At 40.0% G+C, this 22,416-nt stretch overlaps 2 protein-coding genes across 6 annotated transcripts in view; one reads left to right on the top strand and one right to left on the bottom strand.

Annotated features, from left to right (window-relative positions):
- Nucleotides 1–22,416, top strand: part of LOC106090477 (inositol 1,4,5-trisphosphate receptor) — a 152,389-nt gene that overhangs the window by 1,032 nt on the left and 128,941 nt on the right. For all 4 annotated transcript variants that reach the window (XM_059361370.1, XM_059361369.1, XM_059361368.1 and 1 more), the window contains exon 2: nt 4,963–5,369. The gene's annotated coding sequence lies outside the window, so the exon portion shown is untranslated. The remainder of the gene's footprint in view (nt 1–4,962; nt 5,370–22,416) is intronic.
- LOC106093798 (glutamate [NMDA] receptor subunit 1) overlaps nt 1–22,416 on the bottom strand; it is a 65,465-nt gene that overhangs the window by 36,696 nt on the left and 6,353 nt on the right. The window lies entirely within an intron of this gene.

The following is a 22,416-nucleotide window of genomic DNA, read 5'->3' as shown; positions in this document are numbered from 1 at the left end:
AGTGAAAAAGGGGAATAGAGGCGGAGAGAGAGAGAGAGTTCACACTTCTTTTGTATGGTTTGTGATAAAAGATACTGCTTGGATATGCCTGTTTCGTGTTGGTAATTGCAAAGGTTGATAGACTGTCTCAATATTAAATAAAGAGAGAGAGATGGAGAGACAGTGTACGTGAGTTTTGAAACAACTCATAGTTAAATAGGAAATTTTCTTGAGAAAAAGTCATAGTACTGCGTTTTGTTTGTTTGAATGTTCAATGAAGACTCTAAAACGATTGAACCTATTCTTCTGAATTTTTCATACGATGTAGAGTTTAGACCTCCGGTGAAAATAGGATGCTTCATTTGCAGATAACAAAAGGAAGGGAAGAACCACCCTTTACCTTATTAAAAAAAACAACGTTCCCGAAGATAGATGTACCGATTTGAGTAATAATTTGTTTGTAATCAACCTGGGGGATGACCCACCACAAAACCCACCCAAATGGACTTGTTTACCCTTCTAGACAATATGGGTATCAAATAAAAACTATTTGGAATGAAAGTGCATTGGGTTTGTCCCACTCTCAACAAATCGTCTAAACTGACTGTAGATCTATCGAGACAATGCTTGAACCATCCAGATTACTTTAAAAAGCCCAACCATTTGCGAATGTTCACAACCGCTAAATCAGCCAAGTTGTCAAAGAAATGATAATTTAAAGTGGAACTCCTTCTGACTGCCAGTACGGGACACACACACAGCAGATGTTCTATAGTCTCTTCTTCCTCGACGTCCTCACAGCTTCTGCAGAAGTACTTATTTGCAACACTGTTAGCATCTTTTCCAACCACACAGCGACCTGTCATGACGAACACAATTTCTGAGGGCTCTGTTCTAGGCAGCGACAGCAGAGCGGTAGACCTCTTCAAGCCTGGATTAGGCCAGATAATTTTGGAATGTTCAATGCTATAGTACATTTTATCATTTTATGTCGTGCAAAATTTCATTCCAATCGGATAAGAATTGCGTACTCTAGAGGCTCAAGAAGTCAAGACCCAAGATCGGTTTATATGGTAGCTATATCAAAACGTGGACCGATATGGCCCATTTACAATATCTAAAGGGGGACGGACCCTACCCCTTACACTAATTTTCAGAAACGCCAGATCTCGTAGATGGGTGGTGCGATTTGAGAGAAATTTTGTGAGCTCTCATATAGGATCCTAAAAATAAAAATTTGGTATCCAAATTTTGGATGGGGTACCTAGGGGAGCCTCCCCCACCCTAAAACCTACCAAACATATATTTAGACCAATCAAGACAATATAGGACTCAAATTAAAGGTATTTAGGATCAGAAAACGTATCTGATATCCAATTGTCGGACCAAGTGCTAGGGGGACCACCCCAAGCCCCAAAACACCCCTATATCGGACATATTTGCCGACCATGGCAATATGGGACTCAAATGAAAGGTATTTGCGAGTAGAATACGAATCTGATATCCAAATGTGGGACCATGTTTCTGGGAGTCTACCCCTTTCCCAAAATACCCCACAAACAGCAATTTTTTACTGATCATCGCAACATGGGGCTCAAAATAAAGGTATTTGGGTGTAGAATACGAATTTGATATCCAAATGTAGGACCATGTATTTAGGGCATCATCCCTTTCCCCAAAACACCCCCAAAGGGAAAAAATTTTTCGACCATGTCAATATGTGGCTCAAATGAAAGTATTTGAGATTAGAAAACGAATTTGATAACCAATCTTGGGGCCATGTCTTTGGGGAACGCCTCATCCTGTAAACTTCTCTTAAGCCAATGGCAATATGGTATTTTTTCCGGGCCAAGTATCTGGGGGACCACCTCTCCCCCGAAAACATCACAAAATCGGACATCATGAGAATATCGGTTTGAAATGAAGTATTTTAAGAATGGAGTACACCTTACATCCAAACTTAAATTCGTAGACCAATAAAGATCATATGGGATTTAGATAAAGGCACTTATATTGTTAAACTGTTAGTCAAGCGATATACTATTTTCGTAGCATGGTATTTCACTAAAAGATCTTTAATTGTTGAAAATAAATGTACCAAGGAAATTTTTGTTCCGGGCGGGCCCGGTTCAGCTAGTAATATTGATATAAAAGAATTTGGCTTTTATGAGGATTGAGGTTAGGCTCACATCCACCGGAGAAAATCTGGAGACAAGGTATTAAGTCTCGGAATAACTACAAATCCACTGCCAAATACTTGACTTGTATCACGGCAGCTATATAATAGTGCGTCATCTTTTGGTGTTGTTGTGAAGCCTCTCCCAATTCATCACACTTCCTGTGAGGCGGTAATGTTTGGATTTTTCTTTTCCAATACACACTGAAGAACCTTCTCTGTAAAGAGTTTTAACATTTCAGGACCAGATTCGCAGATCATGGCCCTTAATTCCTTTGCGTAGGTTGGCATCGTTAGGAGAATTTAACATAGGTTAGGTTAGGTTGAAAAGAGGATGCAGATATTAATCCGCCCATGCCACTATAGACATATACCTAAGCCAGTAATCGGCTTGCTGTGCGCTCTAAAACTAAACAAGTAAAAGCGTGCTAAGTTCGGCCGGGCCGAATCTTATATACCCTCCACCATGGATCGCGTTTGTCAAGTTCTTTTCCCGGCATCTCTTCTTATGCAAAAAAGGATATAAGAAAAGAGTTGCTCTGTTATTAAAACTATATTAAGATACGGTCCGTTTCGGACCACAATTAAATTATATGTTGGAGACCTGTGTAAAATTTCAGCCAATTCGTATAAGAATTGCGCCCATTGGGGCTCACGAAGTAAAATAGAGAGAACGATTTATATGGGATCTGTATCGGGCTATAGACCGACTCAGACCATAATAAACACGTTTGTTGATGGTCATGAGAGGATCCATCGTACAAAATTTCAGGCATATCGGATAATAATTGCGACCTCTAGAGGCTCAAAAAGTCAAGATCCCAGATCGGTCTATATGGCAGCTATATCAGGTTATGAACCGATTTGAACCTTATTTGACACAGTTGTTGAAAGTAAAAATAAAATACGTCATGCAAAATTACAGCCAAATCGGAAAGGTATTGCGCCCTCTAGAAGCTCAAGAAGTCAAATCCCCAGATCTGTTTATATGACAGCTATATCAGGTTATGGACCGATTTCAACCATACTTGGCACAGTTGTTGGATATTATAACGAAATACTTCGTGCAAAAATTCATTCAAATCGGATAAGAATTGTGCCCTCTAGAGGCTCAAAAAGTCAAGACCCAAGATCGATTTATATGGCAGCTATATCAGGTTATGGACCGATTTAAACCATACTTGGCACAGTTGTTGGGTATCATAACAAAACACGTCGTGCGAAATTCCATTCCATTCGGATAAGAATTGCGCCCTCAAGAGGCTCAAGAAGTCAAGACCCAAGATCGGTTTATATGGCAGCTATATCAGGTTATGGACCGATTTGAATCATACTTAACACAGTTGTTGGATATAATAACAAAACACGTCGTGCAAAATTTCATTTCAATCGGATAAGAATTGCGCACTCTAGAGGCTCAAGAAGTCAAGACCCAAGATCGGTTTATATGGCAGGTATATCAGGTTATGGACCGATTTAAACTATACTTTGCACAGTTGTTGGATATCATAACAAAACACGTCGTGCAAAATTTCATTCCAATCGGATAAGAATTGCGCACTCTAGAGGCTCAAGAAGTCAAGACCCAAGATCGGTTTATATGGCAGCTATATCAAAACATGGACCGATATGGCCCATTTACAATACCAACCGACCTACACTAATAAGAAGTATTTGTGCAAAATTTCAAGCGGCTAGCTTTACTCCTTCGGAAGTTAGCGTGCTTTCGACAGACAGACGGACGGACGGACGGACGGACGGACGGACGGACAGACGGACGGACATGGCTAGATCGACATAAAATTTCACGACGATCAAGAATATATATACTTTATGGGGTCTCAGATGAATATTTCGAGTAGTTACAAACAGAATGACGAAATTAGTATACCCCCCATCTTATGGTGGAGGGTATAAAAAGTAACCTCGAACAGGAAAAACTAGGTAAGGATTTCCGTGCTACTTACAAAATCAATTAATTGTTTTTCATGCCACGCCCCTAAGTTAGTTCATGTCTGGTAATGTGTTCCCACCTAAGTACCGGTATCTTTTAGCCGCTAAAGCTGGGCAATGACGTAGAAAATGCTCCGATTTTACATAAATGAGCTCGTAGTCCTATGTGTCCCGTTAAGATACCAATAGCTATACTGACCTGCTTCTTGCTTCCTTTCAGTAATAGTCTCGTCTTATCACAATCTGGATCCCCCCATAGGATTTTCACTGTCCTACCGACCGTTTCTCTGTTCCACAATATTGCATGGGCATTCGTCGCCCACTCTCTTAACTCGGACTGCGTCGATCCGAAAGGCTTCGGGTTAACCTAGTTTAATGAGGGCAGTCCTCTGGCCTTCAGCACCAAATCGTTTGCCCTTTCATTTCCCCATACTCCGTTATAGCCCGGCACCCAAACGATGCGTGACATGAACCAACTTAGGGGAGTGGTATTGAAAACAATCAAGGATTTTGTAAGTAGCACGGAATTCCTAACTTAAAATTTTCTATTTAGAGGTTATTTTATAGTTTGTAGAGCGCACAACAAGTCGATTACTGGCTTAGGTGTATGTCCATAGTGTGATGGGGCGTATTAATATCTGCACTCGCTTTTCAACCTAACCTAGTCTATCTCATCTTTTATATGCTCGCGCATAAAAAAATGTTAAATTCAGAGGTTTCTTCGGAAACATTTAAATTTTCTTAGAATTTTATTTGTGGTTTCACACTCATTCCTCACACATTTTTTTACTGCCTATTACCATATGTTACCAATCTCCAAGTCAACTTATCACAACTCACTCCATTTTGTACAGCACACAAGCAATAATTTAATTGAAACAAAAAAAAAAAAAAAAAAAAAACAACTAGAAATTCTCAGCATTTGCATATCAACTTGCGTGATTGTGATAAAAATAAATAAAATTCTGATAGAACGCAAAAATAAAACGAAGGAAATAAAAAAAGTAAACCGAAAATAAAAATTACCCACAAACGTAAAGTGTTAAATAAACAAAACCAATCGCATAGCCCGCCAGGCTCAGCACAACACAACACTCTGTGATTGTATCAACGTCATCATCAACACATTCCCATCACCGTAGACGTCGACATTGGCATCGGAACCGTCGTTATCGTCGTTAACGTCATCATTACCTACACCACCTATTGGAGGCGCATAGCTCTTTGAAGTGTGTATGTCCGAATTCTCGATATTAGAGCGGTAAGTGAAAATTTATTAATAGCCACTCAGAAATGTGCTTTTGTTTTTGCTGTTGTTGTAGATTTTACCCTCACATTTATTACTTAATTAACGGCCAATTATCAATTACCAGTTGAGGTGTTTTTTTGTGATAATGACCATAAAAGTAAATCAGTTCTCAAGAGGGGTTCTTGAAGGAATTTGGCATGGAAAATACTTTTAGGGAAAGAAAATTAGTTAAAGGGTTCTTGCAAGATATGGGAAAAACTTAAGAAAATTTTAAGTATAATTTCATAAATTTCAGCAGTTATTTGAACTGCTTGCTGCCTTAAACTCGCACCCAATACGAAATTTAACCACTTCAGTTATTGTGTCTGTTATGCCAAAGTCTTTGAGATCTGTTTGATACTGACTATGATCTAACATAAAAGATCGTAGCGGCATGTTGGTAGATATGCAGTTTCGTCTAATAGAATGCCGGCATAGTTAACCTTTGACTCATGTGTTGCTTAATTAGGGTCATTAAAGTTTAGTTCCTTAATTGTTGCGACTGCGATGACGTATACGTTAGACCTGAAGAGGCCATTGTGTGTAATATTAGGAACTTTGAGTTTGGTTTTGAAATCTTGTCATTAGAGAAAATTTTATGGAAATTTTGTCTTTAGAGAAAATTTAATGGAAATTTTGTCTTTGGAGGAAATTTCATGGAAAGCCATGGCGCACTACGGGAGCAAAGCTGCCTTTTCCAAGATTGGGAAGACTAGGATAGGCAGACATTTTTATTCTGCGACAGTGCAGTGGCAGGTGGCTAAACACCGCCCAACAAACAGGGGACCGACAACGAGACAATCACGGCATCTCTCAATATTGGAAAGTCTAAGAAAAGCAATGATCCCAATGCTAAAACATCAGGCAGTGCAGTAGCGAGAGACCCAACACAGCCTAACAAACAGGAAACCGAAGACGGACCCCTCACCGACTTCAAGATTCAGAGTACTGGGATAGGTAAAGATTCTAATATTGAAACATTAGGCAGAGCAGCGTCAGGAGTCTCAATGCAACCCAACGAAAAGGGAGCCGATGATGGTACCATCACCTACTCCCAAGAAGCCCAATTACTTAAGATTTGGAAGACTAAGATAGGCAAAGATCCTAGTATTTAAACATCAGGCAGTAAAGCGAGTGTAAACCCATTAAAGCTTAACGAACAGGGATCCGACGAAGGAACCATTACCGACTTTATAAAAAGTCGGAAGACTAGACTAAGCAAAGAACCTGAAACGATGACATCAGGCAGTGCAGTGACAGGAAAGTCAATGCAGTCTGAAGAACCGGGAGCAGACGATGAGATCATCACCGACTCCTAAGATGCCCATTTACTGGATGACCAATGATTGTGGTAATCCAGATACCACATGGGGTGGATCCGCTCCTTAGAGACTGTATAAACCATATCCTAAGGAAAAGGTGGATTAATTGACGGTCTCATAGCATAAATATAAAGGAGAAAGTGGCATAAGGCACGCCACAGGGGGGCATTTTATCGCCACTCCTTTGAGTGATCACCATAAATGGTGGTCACGGATGCTGACTGAGAAGGTTTGAACCCATCTGCTATGCAGACGATGTTACAATACTTCTTAGGGGTAAGAATCCGAACCAGCTATGCAGAAGGGCTGAAAGGGTCTTGCACATGGCATATAACTAGGCTAGACCCAGGGTTCTCAATGTTAACCCTGAGAAGGCAGAAATATGCCTTTTCACGAGAAAGACGAAGGTGGGCCAATTTGACGCACCACGTTTCCTCAATAAGACGATTTCGATATCTGACAAGATCAAATACTTAGGAGTGTTTTTGGAGAGGAAACTGAATTGAATGTGTCACATTCAGGAGCGTACTGAGAAGGCTCACAGATGTTAGGTACTATGTAAACGGGCCGTAAGCTCGAAATGAGGCCCGAATCTGAGGATAGTCCACTGGCTCTACAGGAGCGTGATTAGACCAATATTTACTTACATCTCAGTAGTTTGGTAAATTGCTATGGAGGGAAAGATTAGCGTAAGGACCATGCAACAGGTTCAGAGAACATGTTGTCTTGACTTAGACGGAGCGAGGACCACGCCCACTAGGGCATTGGAGACTATTCTATATATCCAACCCATTGACATACAGATTAAGTGTGAGGCAGCCACTGCGGCTATGATATTTAAGACGATGGGGGAAGGATTGAGGATGGGAGTAGCTCATAACATCGCGGTATAATCGAGACGACGATAGGAAACCTGGAAGGAAGGGAAGAGGTATCCGATCGAATACCAAAGATAAACCTTGAGGTCGAGTGCGAAGCGCTGGCAGCCAGCGGCAAGGCGATGGGAGTAGCTCATAACATCGCGGTATAATCGAGACGACGATAGGAAACCTGGAAGGAAGGGAAGAGGTTTCCGATCGAATACCAAAGATAAACCTTGAGGTCGAGTGCGAAGCGCTGGCAGCCAGCGGCAAGTTTTGAATTGACGGAACACTAGTATTGCCATCTGGAAGATCATGTTACACGGATTGATCAAAGCTAAGGGACAGAGTGGGCCTGGGTGTCTACATCGAGAACCCAGGGACTGAGATCAGGTTTAGACTGCCTGGCCATTATGGCCTATAGATGGAGATCCAGGCGATCAAGGAATGCAAGATGTGGTGTGGTGCTAGCGTGACGACGTCAAGTGTGAACATCTTTATGGACAGTAAAATTACCGTAAGGGCAATAACAAGCAGGACGGTAAGGTCACGAGCAGTTTTGCAGTGTAAGAAGGAAATTAACGCCTTCACCTAGGATGACACAATTCACATCGTTTGGGCGCCGGGCCATAACGGAGTAAGGGGGTATAAAAGAGCAGACGAATTGGCAGTGACGGCCAGAGAACCGCCGTCGATAAACTTGATTAACTCGAAGCCTTTCGGTTCAACGCAGTCCGAGTTAAGTGGGCAATGAATGCGAATGCAACCCTGTGGAATAGTGAAACGGACGGTAGGATGGCGAAAATCCTATGGGGGGATCCAGATCGTGAGAAGACGAGGCTATTACTAAAAGGAAGTAAAAAGCTGGTTATTATAGCTATTGGTATCATGACAGGACAAATAGGGCTACGAGCTCACTTATGTGAAATCGATGCGACAAGGGACATGAGGGGAAAATGCTTAGACGTTGGAGTATTTCCCATGTCATTGCCCGACTTTCGCGGCTAACAGATACCGGCACTTTGATGGGAACATAACTCCAGACATGAATCTACATAGGGCGTGGTATGGAAAACAATTAAGGATTTTGTAGGTAGCATGGAATTCCTAACTTTGATTTTCTCTTTCGGGGCTAATTTTTATTTTTAGAGCGCACAACAAGCCGAATAATGGCTTAGGTGTATGTCTATAGTGGCATGGGGTAGATTAATATTTGCACCCTCTTTTCAACCTAACTTAAAAAATTTTTGTTGATATGTTTTCGGGAGAGAAATTTTCTCCCAAAAAAAATTTTTATTAAAATATTTTCTTTCATTGAGATTTTGATCAAAACAAGTAAAATGGCGTCTAGTTCAGCTGGGCCGAACTTTGGGTACCCACCACCTCGGGCATATATTTTAACCACCTTTCATCAAAATTCGGTGAAAAATGCATACCTTATGCCCCATAGCAGCTACATCGAAATATGTTCCAATTTGGAGCAAATACTAATAAGTACAAGTCATTGTTCAATTGTGTATAACAAAATATTGATCTTTTTTGTAGTTATATCTAAAAATAAACCGAACTGAATCATATACAACACGGATGTCGAAAAGCCTGACATAATCACTGTGTCGAATTTCAGTGAAATCGGATTATAAATGCGCCTTTTATGGGTCCAAGACTTTAAATCGAGATATCGGTCTATATGGCAGCTATACCTAAATCTGGACCGATTTGGAAAATGTCGAAGAGCCCAACACAACTCACTGTCCCAAATTTCGGCGACATCGGGCAATAAATGCTCCTTTTGTGGGCCCAAAGCCAAATCAAGAGATCTGTCTATATGGTAGCTATATACAAATCAGAACTGATCTGAGCCAAATTGAAGAAGGATGTCGAAAGGCCTAACACATCTAACAGTCCCAAATTTCAGCAAAATCGGATAATATATGTGGCTTTTATGGGCCCAAGACCTTTAATCGAGAGATCGGTCTATATGACAGTTATATCCAAATCTGGACCGATCTGGGCCAAATTGAAGAAAGGTGTCGAATAAATGTGTCTTTTATGGGCCTAAGACCCTAAATCGACGGATCGGTATATATGACAGGTACATATATCCAAATCTGGACCAATCTAGGCCAAATTGAAGAGGAATACCGACTGGCCTAACACAACTCACTGTCCCAAATTACAGCAAAATCGGATAATAAATGTGGCTTTTATGGGACTAAGACCCTATATCGACGGATCGCTCTATATGGGGGCTATATCAAAATATAGTCCGATATAGCCCATCTTCGAACTTAACCCGCTTGTGGTCACAAAAAGGAATCTGTGCAAAGTTTCAGCTTCATATCTCTATTTTTTAAGACTGTAGCATGATTTAAACAGACAGACGGACGGATGGACATGGTTAAATCGTCTTAGATTTTTACGCTGATCAAAAATATCTATACTTCAAAGGGTCGGAAATGGATATTTCGATGAGTTGCAAACGGAATAGCAAAATTAATATACCCCCATCCTTCGGTGGTGGGTATAAAAATGGTTAACATTTGGTCTTTCGACAAAATTTCATTTCAATTTTGTCTATAAAAAATGTCATTACAATGACATCTGAAATTTTGTTTTTAAAAATGACTTTCAAAGAGGGCTAAGTTTTGTCTTTACAGAAAGTAGCACTGCGATTTTGTCTTTGAAAAAAATGTTATTGAAATATAGTCTATAGAACATTTTTTTTATACCCTCCACCATTAGATGGGGGGTATACTAATTTCGTCATTCTGTTTGTAACTACTCGAAATATTCGTCTGAGACCCCATAAAGTATATATATTCTTGATCGTCGTGACATTTTATGTCGATCTAGCCATGTCCGTCCGTCTGTCCGTCCGTCCATCCTTCCGTCCGTCCGTCTGTCTGTCGAAAGCACGCTAGCCGCTTGAAATTTTGCACAAATACTTCTTATTAGTGTAGGTCGGTTGGTATTGTAAATGGGCCATATCGGTCCATGTTTTGATATAGCTGCCATATAAACCGATCTTGGGTCTTGACTTCTTGAGCCTCTAGAGGTCGCAATTATTATCCGATTTGCCTGAAATTTTGTACGACGGATTTCTCATGACCATCAACATACGTGTTTATTACGGTCTGAATCGGTCTATAGCCCGATACGGCTTCCATATAAATCGATCTCTCTATTTTACTTCTTGATCCCCCAAAGGGTGCAATTCTTATTCGAATTGGCTGAAATTTTATACCGGACCATATCTTGATATCGCTCTAATAGCAGAGAAAATCTTTTCTTATATCCTTTTTTGCCTAAGAAGAGATGCCGAGAGATGATCTCGACAAATGCGATCTATGGTGGAGGGTATATAAGATTCGGCCCGGCCGAACATAGCACGCTTTTACTTGTTGTTCTTACTTAAGTCGGTAGTGTGATAGTCGTAGAAAAACGTTGTGAAAATTTTGATAAAATCAATTGATTAAAGTGCTTGAAAATCGGCCGAAACACATTGATATATGAAAGCTATATCAAAATGTGACCCGATTTCTATTAAATTAACCAGTGATCCTTAAGAACATAAGATAAACTTTTGTGAGGATCGGTTGACAAATGTCCAAAATTATATTGGAACCTTCTTTAAAGCACCCATTCTGTGGAGGTGTGTCAGTAAGCCTTTGTAAATACTGTTCTCCTTCGTATTTTCCTTTAGTCTTGTCTCTTCTTCGTCTTATCGTGGCCGAAATCTCCCTATATGATCTTTATGATTCTTCTCATAGTTTCTTCGTTGATCATTGTCACGTGAGGTTCCTTTGTTCACTTTCTAAATTCGTATTACATTGTCACAAAGAGCCTTGGCTTAGTGTTTCCAAATCTCTGGCCCTTACCATCAAGTTGTCCGTCCTTTCATACCTTTTACTATAAGGCACTAAAATAATAAGAATCCTATAGCATGCGTCTTATACGAATATCGCTGTCTGGCAATCCAGCAAGACGTGTGATTTTACCATTCAGTTTTTAGTTGTTATTTATTTATTTTTATTATATAGCACTAGCGACTTAAGCTATCGGCTTAAATCATTACAAACAAACTTGTATCTGTCCGAAAGTCTTCCCTAGCTGATTTCTTTCTCTCTAGCCTAACAAAACATTGCTATGACAAGTAAGTTTGTTTTTTAAAAGCCCTTAACAACCTATCTTTATGATAGTCATAGTCATATTTTTCAATGCCTTGTACGATATATGAGTATATAAATACATGTCTAGGTATCTTGTATGACAATTACACCAATTCTACTCGATTGTCGTTTTCTTTGATTCTTAACCATACAACACATATCAAGGGAGATACAATTAATCTTTGTAGTTGACCCCAGAAACGTTAGGCCACACAGGTCAATAGGTACCACAGTCGAGAATCGATACAATTGAACTGGTCCATTCAATCAATTGTCATGATATCTCATCGCTCATCTGCGAGTACGATAAGTGCAGTGCTATATATATATCGGAAAGGCCAATTAATTGTTATTAATTTCTTGGTTTGAGACATTGCGCATACAGTGGCAAGCAAAAGTGAAAAAACATATTTTTGTTATAGCATATTTCATAAAATTAGACGTTGTTTGGCTTAGTTATAAATTGAAATGGAAATTATATTTTTGAACAGATTTTTATAAAGAGACAAGTAAAAGCGTGCTAAGCAGCTTTGGCTATGGCAGCTATATCAGGTTATGAACCGATTTGAACCTAAATTGACACAGTTGTTGAAAGTAAGAAAAAAATACGTCATGCAAAATTTCAGCCAAATCGGATAGAAATTGCGCCCTCTAGAAGCTCAAGAAAGCAAGTCCGCAGATCTGTTTGTATGGCAGCTATATCAGGTTATGGACCGATTTGAACAATACTTGGCACAATAATTGGATATCTTAATAAAACACGTCGTGCAAAATTTCATTCCAATCGGATAAGAATTGCGCACTCTAGAGGCTCAAGAAGTCAAGACCCAAGATCGATTTATATGGCAGCTATATCAGGTTATGAACCGATTTGGATTGTACTTGGCACAGTTGTTGAATATCATAATAAAACATGTTGTGCAGAATTTCATTCCAATCGGATAAGAATTGCGCCCTCTAGAGGATCAAGTAGTCAAGACCCAAGATCAGTTTATATGTCAGCTATATCAGGTTATGAGCCGATTTGAACCTTATTTGACACAGTTTTTGAAAGTAAGAAAAACAATACGTCATGCAAAATTTCAGCCAAGACCGATTTGAACCATACTTGGCACAGTTGTTGGATATCATAACAAACACGTCGTGCAAAATTTCATTCCAATCGGATAAGAATTGCGCACTCTAGAGGCTCAAGAAGTCAAGACCCATGATCGGTTTATATGGCAGCTATATCAGGTTATGAGCCATACTTGGCAGAGTTGTTGGATATCATAACAAAACGCGTCGTGCAAAATTTCATTCTAATCGGATAAGAATTGCGCAATCTAGAGGCTCAAGAAGTCAAGACCCATGATCGGTTTATGTGGCAGCTATATCAGGTTATGAACCGATTTGGATCGTACTTGGCACAGTTGTTGGATATCATAACAAACACGTCGTGCAAAATTTCATTCCAATCGGATAAGAATTGCCACTCTAGAGGCTCAAGAAGTCAAGTCCCCAGATCTGTTTATATGACAGCTATATCAGGTTATGAGCCATACTTGGCACAGTTGTTGGATATCATAACAAAACGCGTCGTGCAAAATTTCATTCCAATCGGATAAGAATTGCGCACTCTAGAGGTTCAAGAAGTCAAGACCCATGATCGGTTTATATGGCAGCTATATCAGGTTATGGACCGATTTGAACCATACTTGGCAGAATTATTGGATATCTTAATAAAACACGTCGTGCAAAATTTCATTCTGATCGGATAAGAATTGCGCACTCTACAGGCTCAAGAAGTCAAGACCCAAGATCGGTTTATATGGCAGCTATATCAGGTTATGAGCCATTCTTGGCACAGTTGTTGGATATCATGACAAAACACGTCGTGCAAAATTACATTCCAATCGGATAAGAATTGCACAATCTAGAGGCTCAAGAAGTCAAGACCCAAGATCGGTTTATATGGCAGCTATATCAGGTTATGAACCGATTTGAACCATACTTGGCAGAATTATTGGATATCTTAATAAAACACGTCGTGCAAAATTTCTTTCCAATCGGATAAGAATTACGCACTCTACAGGCTCAAGAAGTCAAGACCCAAGATCGGTTTATATGGCAGCTATATCAGGTTATGAACCGATTTGAACCTTATTTGACACAGTTATTGCAAGTAAGAAATAAATACGTCATGCAAAATTTCAGCCAAATCGGAATGGAATTGCGCCCTATAGAAGCTCAAGAAGTCAAGTCCCAAGATCTGTTTATATGATAGCTTATCAGGTTATGAGCCGATTTGAACCATACTTGGCACAGTTGTTGGATATCATAAAAAAATACTACGTGCAAAAACTCTTTCAAATCGGATAAGAATTGCGCCCTCTAGAGGCTCAAGAAGTCAAGCCCCAAGATCGGTTTATATGGCAGCTATATTTAAACATGGACCGATATGGCCCATTTACAATACCAACCGACCTACACTAATATGAAGTATTTGTGCAAAATTTACTCCTTCGGAAGTTAGCGTGCTTTCGACAGACAGACGGACGGACGGATGGACCCTCCACCATAGGATGGTGGAGGGTAAAGGGTGATTTTTTTGAGGTTAGGATTTTCATGCATTAGTATTTGACAGATCACGTGGGATTTCAGACATGGTGTCAAAGAGAAAGATGCTCAGTATGCTTTGACATTTCATCATGAATAGACTTACTAACGAGCAACGCTTGCAAATCATTGAATTTTATTACCAAAATCAGTGTTCGGTTCGAAATGTGTTCATTCACCGTAACGTTGCGTCCAACAGCATCTTTGAAAAAATACGGTCCAATGATTCCACCAGCGTACAAACCACACCAAACAGTGCATTTTTCGGGATGCATGGGCAGTTCTTGAACGGCTTCTGGTTGCTCTTCACTCCAAATGCGGCAATTTTGCTTATTTACGTAGCCATTCAACCAGAAATGAGCCTCATCGCTGAACAAAATTTGTCAAAATTTGAACACATTTCGAACCGAACACTGATTTTGGTAATAAAATTCAATGATTTGCAAGCGTTGCTCGTTAGTAAGTCTATTCATGATGAAATGTCAAAGCATACTGAGCATCTTTCTCTTTGACACCATGTCTGAAATCCCACGTGATCTGTCAAATACTAATGCATGAAAATCCTAACCTCAAAAAAATCACCCTTTATGACGGCTATATCAGGTTATGAGCCATACTTGGCACAGTTGTTGGATATCATAACAAAATACTACGTGCAAAAATTCATTCAAATCGGATAAGAATTGCGCCCTCTAGAGGCTCAAGAAATCAAGACCCAAGATCGGTTTATATGACAGCTATATCAGGTTATAGACCGGTTTGAATCATATTTAACACAGTTGTTGGATATGATAACAAAACATGTAGTGAAAAATTTCATTCCAATCGGATAAGAATTGCGCTCTCTAGAGGCTTCAGAAGTCAAGACCCAAGATCGGTTTATATGGCAGCTATATCAGGTTATGGACCGATTTAAATCATACTTGGCACAACTGTTGGATATGATAAGAAACTACGTCGTGCAAAATTTCATTCCAATGGGATAAGAATTGCGCACTCTATAGGCTCAAGAAGTCAAGGCCCATGATCGGTTTATATGGCAGCTATATCAAAACATGGACCGATATGGCCCATTTACAATACCAACAGACCTACACTACTATGAAGTATTTGCGCAAAATTTCATGCGGCTAGCTTTACTCCTTCGGAAGTTAGCATGCTTTCGACAGACAGACGGACGGAAGGACGGACAGACGGACGGACATATATAATCGCGACGATCAAAAATATATATACTTTATGGGGTCTCAGACGAATATTTCGAGTAGTTACAAACAGAATGATGAAATTAGTATACCCCCATCCTATGGTGGAGGGATAAAAATTGTTAGGGCCTTTAACATCCATTACGCTGTTTTGTTGAAAATTATTGAAAGCTTCTCCTTACTGTATACATGAGAGCGTATACTTCATCTTCTAATTAAAATCGCTAATACGCCAAGGCGTATTCGAAGTTTCAGCTTCTTTAAAAACTAATATTTGATGATCATATTTTGAAGGCTATAACAATGAGAGTACTATTACATTGATTCCAAACTTAGACCAGTACTAAGGGCACCAGGTGGACTAGGTCCTTATAGACTTAAGGACCAGGTGTACAAATTTAGGCCCTATGGCCAATGTAGAAGATAATTTGGTACAGGCACGCCACAAAGGGGTATTTTATAGCCATTTCTATGGGTGAGCACCATAAGTAGTCAACTACGGATTTCGAGACTGAAGAGGTGTCCCCGTCTTTTGCACAAGCCGTCTTTTACACAAGCCGTCTTTTAGACAACCCGTCTTTTACACAAGCCGTCTTTTACACAACCCGTCTTTTACGCAGACGATGTTAGAATATTTCAAAGGGGAAGAAGTACGAATCAACTATGAAGTAAGGCCCTAATGGTATTGAAGACAGCATACGACTGGGGTAGACCTAGGTGCCTGAGCATAAGCCCAGAGAAGACTGAAAACTGCCCGTTTACGTGGAAAATGAAGGTGGGTCAATTCAATGCGCCACGTTTCCTCAATTTGAGATATCCGACAAGTTTAAATACTTGGCAGTGATCTTGGATAGACAACTGAACTGGAAGCCATATCTAGGAGCGCACTAATAAGGCTCAAAGATGTTGGGAACTATGAAGACGGGTTTGAAATGAGCCTTAGTCCGAGGATAGTATACTGGCTCCACAGAATCATAGTTAGGCCAATATTAACTTATGCCTCGAAGGATATTACAACAGACTTGCAAGGATACGGAAGACAGTTCTAGTTATTCGACTCATAGACTCACAAATTAGGTATAAGGCAGCCACTACGTTGTTCCAACATTGTGGAACAGCGAAACGGTCGGTAGGACGGCGAAAATCCTATGGGGGGATCCAGATCGTGAGAAGACGAGGTTATTACGGAAAGGCGCTATCGCGCCTGAACCGCATTGTGCACCATAACGAGTGCCCACTCGTATCCTACTGCCGTTCTTCCGAGTGATTTGAACAGTACCGTATATCATGGTATGCCTCCTTTCTTTTGCCTCCCCGTGCCGTTCCCCTGTGAACCCGAACAGTGCTGATGTGCCACCAACCTGTGTATTGTGCTTCCTTGTCACTTTCTTGCCACTTCGCCCGAAACCCCGTTTTTTATAAACGGAGTGCCCTAGGTCAGTAGGGTGTAGCTCTGATCCACCAATTTGCGTAACCTACCGAGCATAAGGGTGTGCCTCTATGTCCCTACCGCCTGCCGAACCCCAGTGCCTAACCGTGTATTAGGGTGCGCCCGCTCGCAAGACGATCCACCGAGCCTCTCAGCGCGGACAATCAGCGTTATCGAGCGGAGAGTCTCAGTGAGAGGCCGGGCGGCACCGGCTCTTGCACAAATACTGACAAGGCGTATTTTTGGCGCCATTAAATAACCAATGGCCACCTTGTTTCCGCGGCGATCGGACCTTTGAACTGGAACGAGCTTTCTCACCCACAGGAGCTTGACGAGGATCGTCTCCTCCACTAGAAAATGAGGCTACAACATAAACCCAGAGGTAACTTGTCGTTACAGTCAACGTCTGTCGACGTTGTCGCCGATCGTCACCTTATCATGAAAATGTGGCTACAACAACAACCCAGAGGTAACTTGTCGTTACAGCCAACATCTGTCGACGTTGTCTGTCTGTCTGTCTGTTTAAATCGCGCTTGAAATTAAGATATTAAGCTGAAACTTAGTGCCGATTCCTTTTTTGTCCATAGGCAGGTTATGTTAGAAAATGGATTATATCGAATTTTATGTTGCTATAGCCCCCATATAAACCGATCTCCCGATTTAAGACTTAGTAACCATAAAACGCACATTTATTACCTGACTTCGCTTAAATTTTACATAGCGAGTTGTATTAAACCTCTAGACATCCGCACAGAGTTTGGTCAATATGGGATTACTTTTGAGTATAGCTGCCATTTAAGGATCTCCCGATTTTAGGTCTTGGACCTAAATTACAGATTTTAATTACCCGATTTTGAGCACAGGGAGATGTGTTGGCCCAAATCGGACTCTATTCTTGTGCAGCTGCTATGGGTTCATAAATGGTGTTTCAGATTTTTACTACATGTGGTTAATATATATACATATATATATATATATATATATATATATATATATATATATATATATATATATATATATGTATATATATATATATATATATATATATATATATATATATATATATACGAAGTGGTTAGTATCCAAAGTTTGCCCGGCCAAACTAAATGCGTTTTTATACCCATCACCATAGAATGGGTCATTCCGTTTCTAATACTTCGAAATATCGATCTGCGATGCCATAAAATTTCCATATTCATGATCGTCTTGACTTTCGGAGTCGATCTGGCAATGTCCGTTCCGTTCGTCTTTGGAAATCACGATAACGGTCGAACGCATTAAGCTATCCACTTGAAATTTTGCACAGGTACTTCTAAATAATGTGGGTCATTGGAGGTCGCAAATAGCCATATCGGTTCAGAATTGGATATAGCTTTCATATAAACCGATCTCCTGATTGGACTACTTGAGGCCTTGGAAGCCGCTATTGTTGTTCAATTGAGCTCAAATAGGTCCCATATAATCCGAGCGCTCCCGAGCATCTAGAAGCCGCAATTGTTATCCGATAGGCGATAGGGCTGGATTTTTGCACTTAGTGTTTCGTTACGACAACAATCGTGCAAAGTATGGTGTAAGTCAGTTAATAATATCAAGTTAAATTAAGACCATATCAAGTCTGAATCGGTTTATAACCTGATATAGGTCCCGTATAAACCTTCTGATTTGACTTCTTGATCCCCTAGAAGCCGCAATTGTTGTTCAAATGAGCTGAAATTTTGCTCGATGTGTTCTGTTTTGACTCCCAACAATCGTGCCAACTATGCTTCACATTGGTCGAAAATCTGATATAGGTCCCATATAAACCCAACTCACGATTTGATATCTTGAGCCCCTAGATGCCGCAATTGTTATCCGATAGAGCTAAAATTTTGCACTTGGTGTTTCGCTACGACAACAATTGTGCCAAGTATGGTCTAAAAGGGTTTATAATATCAATTTTTGCCAGATTTGGTAGAAATTTTGTGGATTTCCAAGATTCGGCCCGGCCGAATTTGGTGCGGTTTGTTTTATTATCAATTTTTTTCAATAAAGTTCTCGTCCATTGTCTTTCACTTTAGTTTTCCAGTGTTGCGTAAGATGATACATGGATAGTGGAAGCTTTGATTGAATCCATTTAACCATTTTGTGTAATGAACAACTCTTTGATACTTGGCTCAAGAATTCCTAAAGTGTTTCTCTGTATTCATTTCAATGTGTGGCCGTTGATTGCCGCCGTAATCTTTTGTTGTGATCTACGTTTTGTGCTCCCACTTTTTTTTTATTTACAATTAAAAGCAATTGAACTTTGCCAGCGGTAGACGACAGCGGTAGTCTGTGTGAGCACAAACCTGCTTTGAACGTAGGGTTGTCCGTAAGACTTGTTGGTGTATATATTTCATTATTTGTTATAATTTCTGTTTGTCTGTCCCTCTATTTGCCTTTTTGTCATTTTTAAGTCCTTATTGTTTGCGTGATGCATATCTTTTGACTGGTTTCGACTCAAAGATTGTGTGTGTCTGTCTGTCTGTCTGTCTCTCCGATGATTTTTTGTTTGAGAGTACATTGGTTAACAAATGTATGTCAAGTTTATGGCTGTACCTGTAGCTGCTGCTTTTATTTGTTGGTGTCATGAATAAAAATTCCAGTTTATTTTGTATCTTTTTTTTTTGGGACAATGGAGAAACAAAAATAAGTAAAAGCTAAATTGCAATTTATTGTTACAAATATCAACAATTAGGTTGTTCAGCGCCTTTTTATTTTCAATTTGATACGGTGAATCGGTGGGAGGTTATTTCAAACATCATATTTAACGTTCACAACATTGTCGAATATTATTTATAGTCTACATATTCATAAATAAATGGGGAAAGTACCTTCGTCTAAAGGTTTATTGCCAAAAAGTTCAATTTATTAAAATTCAACCAATTCGTTGGAAGAATGTGTTTTATCTATATTTTACTTGGGAGGAGAGAATGTTCAATTTACAAAAAGCAAAAAGTTGCTGGGTGTTTTGCCGGACAGCAAATTGAAATTTGCAAAGGGCAAGAAAGGCAGCCCTTACCCTTGAGAGTCATTGGAAAAAGTTGGGGTTAAGACCGCGTATCATGCATTGGGTATTTACTACAGTTGTCAGACCTATGATGCTATATGGTGTTGTGGTCTGGTGGACGGCACTTCAAAAGTCCACCTACTGCTCAATAGGAAACCTGTTCCAAAGGATGGCTTGTTTGTGTATCACAGCCGCACTGAGGACGACATCATCTGATGCACTGAACTTAATGCTACATCTAATGCCTCTGGACATTGTGGCAAGACAAATTACAGCGAACACTGCCTTGAGGTTAAGGGAGCTTTCTCATTGGTCATGTGACGGCTACGGACACTGTGTTATCTTCGATTCAATATCCGATGTTCCAGGAAGTGTTAATTACACCCTACCTAGGCCGCTTTTTGATAAAAAGTACTGTTCCACCAATCCCGATAGATCCGATTGGAACTACGATATCCCTGGCAACAGAAGTTACATAGACTTCTATACGGATGGTTCAAAACTAGATGACCAAGTGGGCTTTGGGGTGTACTAAAGATCTAGAACTGGTCCTATCGAAAAGATTAGCCCACCACTGCAGTGTGTATCAAGCGGAGATCCTTGCAATTAAGGAAGTGGTGGAATGGCTAAAATATAATGTCATAACGACGACTGGTATAAATATCTCCTCAGGCAGCCATAAAAACCCTGGAGAACGTATATCTGAACATAAAAACCACCCTCGACTGTCGCAGATCGTTCAGCAAAATAGCCGAACAGTTCAAAATTCACCTGTTCTGTGTGCCGGGCTACAGAAATATCTCAGGGAATTTTGAAGCGGAAGAGCTTGCGAGACTAGCAACTTCCCTACATATTCCAGGGATATTGGAATCTGTGGGTATGCCTCTAGCGACATGTAAGCTAAGTTTTCAGGACCAAGCCCTAAGAACAACGAATGATAGATGGTCACAAAGAGGGGGCTGTGAGCATTCCAAAACTATGTGGCCTTATCTAGACTTGAATAGGTTTACCGCTTTGCTGTCACTGCCTATAACAGACGTCTCAGTCATTGTGTCCGTCTAATCGGAAAACATGCTGACAAACTGAAGAGTCCCAGCAACGACTTTTGCAGAAGCTGTAAGAACATCGAAGAAGACGGGAGTATAGAACACCTTCTATGTGTGCGGCCCGCATTAGCAGTCAGAAGGAGTTTCACTTTAGCTTCTCATTTCTCTGAGAACCTGTCTGATTTAGCGGATGTGAACATTCGCAAGTTATTGGGTTTTTTAAAGCGATCTGGATGGTTCAACGGTAGGAACTAGAAGGCATCTTCCTTCTTCTGTTTCTGTGGTATCACAATGGACGAAAACGTCTATGTGAGTCTGATGGCAGACTGCCACTTAAACCTAATCTAACCTAACCTAACCATGTTATTGTCCGAATCTGTCTTTCATAAAATTAAAACAAGTAAAAGCGTTGGGCAAATTTTCAGCCAAATTAGACAAGAAATAAGCCCTCTTGGAGCTCAAGAGGTGCAATCAGGAGATCGGTTTATATGGGAGCTATATCAGGGTAAAGACCGATTCAGACCATACTTGACACGTGTGTTGGAGGTCATAGGAGAAATTATTGAGCAAAATTTCAGCCAAATCGGACTAGAATTACGCCCTCCAGAGGCTCAAGAATATAATCTGTTCATATGGGAGCTATATCAAAACATGGACCAATATGGCACATTTACAATCCCAACCGACCTAAAGACTGATAGGCGAACGGCCATGGGTAGATTGACCTCAATTGTCATGGCGATCGAAAATGTATATACTTAATGGGATCTAAGCCAAATATTTCGATGTGTTGCAAACGAAATGACGAAGTTACTATACCCCCTGCTATGGGGGAGGGTATAAAAGTAAAATGTGCTAATTTCGAACGGGACGAATCTTGGGACCACCACCAAGGATAGGGTGAAGGGTATTATATAACACTACATACCAAATTTCTGCCAAACCAGATAAAAATTGAAGTTTCTTACGGCTGTAGAAGACTCACCAGGAGATCAGTTTATATGGAAGCTATTGGGTTGCCCAAAAAGTAATTGCGGATTTTTTTAAAAGAAAGTATGGTTGCCCAAAAAGTAAGTGCGGATTTTTTAAAAGAAAATAAATGCGTTTTTAATAAAACTTAGAATGAACTTTAATCAAATATACTTTTTTTTAAACTTTTTTTCTAAAGCAAGCTAAAAGTAACAGCTGATAACTGACAGAAGAAAGAATACAATTACAGAGTCATAAGCTGTTAAAAAATTTGTCAACGCCGACTATATGAAAAATCCGCAATTACTTTTTGGGCAACCCAATATATCACATTATACACCTATTTATGCCATACTTAGTTTAAAGTCACAACAGAACGCTACGTGCAAAA

The sequence above is a fragment of the Stomoxys calcitrans genome, chromosome 2 (genome assembly GCF_963082655.1).
Source record: "Stomoxys calcitrans chromosome 2, idStoCalc2.1, whole genome shotgun sequence".
Lineage (NCBI taxonomy): Eukaryota > Metazoa > Arthropoda > Insecta > Diptera > Muscidae > Stomoxys > Stomoxys calcitrans.
Note: the sequence above shows the minus strand (reverse complement) of the source record. Positions and strands in the feature narration are given on the sequence as shown.